The sequence below is a fragment of the Sander vitreus genome, chromosome 5 (assembly GCF_031162955.1).
Source record: "Sander vitreus isolate 19-12246 chromosome 5, sanVit1, whole genome shotgun sequence".
NCBI classification, from domain to species: Eukaryota; Metazoa; Chordata; class Actinopteri; order Perciformes; family Percidae; genus Sander; species Sander vitreus.
This window is the reverse complement of record NC_135859.1, coordinates 36,854,862-36,857,361: the sequence shown is the minus strand read 5'-3', so window position 1 is coordinate 36,857,361 and position 2,500 is coordinate 36,854,862.

Sequence of the window (2,500 nt, the reverse complement as noted above, 5' to 3'; positions counted from 1 at the left end):
ACACACACAGACACACACACACACACACACACACACACACACACACACACACAGAGACACACAGAGACACACACACGGAGTAAAGAGGTTTTTTGGTAAGATGATTAAAGCCACATGTGAAACATACATTTGTTTCCTGAGTTGAGAAGTTGAGTTGTAATATAACATATTAATCTCTCTCTCCAAAGCTGCTCTAAGTGAAGCCAGCGTTAGCATGTGAGGGCTGAACATGTTTCAGCTCTGTAGTCTCATTTCATCATGTCATCAACATGGGCTGACATTTATTATAGCAAAGCATACTAAAGATGAGAGAGCTTCTCATTACGCCCAGCAGAGTGTAGCTGGTTAGACAATACTCTGATAATATGAATGAAGTGTGTGCCACACATAGTATTTGATGTTGACAATGCTATATGTAGTTTTGGTTGCAGTGCGTCATTTTGCTAGCCTGGCTCCGCCCTCCTAACCTGACGCCAGATGGATCGCTTCGCATTTGCTTGGCATATCCATCTGGGAACTTTCCGTTGGAGAACTGTTGGGAAGGGGCGAAAATCCTGGTTAGCTGATTGGATAAACCATCTGTCTATCACCACCTATGTTGGTGATGGACGGGCCAAATCAACCAATCAGATCAACAATATATCTAACTCTTGCTGAAACCAGTCGGGAGAAGAGCAAGAACATCTTTTCCTCCGAGAAAAGCCTCCAGTGCTCTTCTTTCAATGAAGGAATACTTTTTAATTCAGATAAAACTGGCGCGATAGCTACGCTCATCTCATCCGTGGAAGCCACCACGTTGTTTAGACTGAACAGTCGCTTCTCGTTGGGTCACGCCTAAACCCGCCTCAAAACCAACGCTGATTGGTCGGTCGTTTGGCGAACGGCTCCAAATTGTCTCTGTCTCAAGATGCCAGACTGATCTGCGAGTGGAAAACTGGATCTCGCCAGATCGACATTAGTCTGGTAGGACCAGGCTAGTGTACTAGAGTCTGGTAGGACCAGGCAAGTGGACCAGAGTCTGGTAGGACCAGGCTAGTGGACCAGAGTCTGGTAGGACCAGGCTAGTCTACCAGAGTCTGGTAGGACCAGGCTAATGGACCAGAGTCTGGTAGGACCGAGCTAGTGGACCAGAGTCTGGTAGGACCGGGCTAGTGTACCAGAGTCTGGTAGGACCGGGCTAGTGTACCAGAGTCTGGTAGGACCAGGGCTAGTGGACCAGAGTCTGGTAGGACCAGGCTAGTGTACCAGAGTCTGGTAGGACCAGGCTAATGGACCAGAGTCTGGTAGGACAAGGCTAATGTACCAGAGTCTGGTAGGACCAGGCTAATGTACCAGAGTCTGGTAGGACCAGGCTAGTGTACCAGAGTCTGGTAGGACCAGGCTAGTGGACCAGAGTCTGGTAGGACCAGGCTAGTCTACCAGAGTCTGGTAGGACAAGGCTAATGGACCAGAGTCTGGTAGGACCAGGCTAATGTACCATCCATATCCATCTGGGAACTTTCCGTTGGAGAACTGTTGGGAAGGGGCGAAAATCCTGGTTAGCTGATTGGATAAACCATCTGTCTATCACCACCTATGTTGGTGATGGACGGGCCAGATCAACCAATCAGATCAACAATATATCTAACTCTTGCTGAAACCAGTCGGGAGAAGAGCAACGACATCTTTTCCTCCGAGAAAAGCCTCCAGTGCTCTTCTTTCAATGAAGGAATACTTTTTAATTCAGATAAAACTCACGCGATAGCTACGCTCATCTCATCCGTGGAAGCCACCAGTCTCTTCTCGTTGCGTCACACCTAAACCCGCCTCAAAACCAATGCTGATTGGTCGGTCGTTTGGCGAACGGCTCCAAATTTTCTCTGTCTCAAGATGCCAGACTGATCTGTGAGTTGAAAACTGGAGCTCGCCAGATCAGGACGGTCTCACGAGGCTATCACCCTCCTACGTACTTCTGCTCAATTTTCATTTCCCTTCAGTACTCCGTCTGGGTTTGTACTACATTCTTGGGTTTTCTCCAGCCAAAATATTTGGCAGTCCAATCAGCGAACAGAGGGAGTAGCTGAGAACGATGACGTCGAGGACGTGCGCTAGAAAGATGCGAGCGAAGCCATTCGGTCCGTTGTGGCAACGCTGCTGAATATCCAGAAGTTAAAGCCCGAGCAAGAACAATCTTTGCTGAGTTGTGTTGGTGGCCATGATGTTGTGGTCCTCCTCCCCACGGGGTTCGGGAACAGTTTGATTTTCCAGCTCGCTACCAGAGTCTGGTAGGACCAGGCTAGTGTACCAGAGTCTGGTAGGACCGGGCTAATGGACCAGAGTCTGGTAGGACCGGGCTAGTGTACCAGAGTCTGGTAGGACCGGGCTAGTGTACCAGAGTCTGGTAGGATCGGGCTAATGGACCAGAGTCTGGTAGGACCAGGCTCGTCTACCAGAGTCTGGTAGGACCAGGCTAGTGTACCAGAGTCTGGTAGGACTGGGCTAATATACCAGAGTCTGGTAG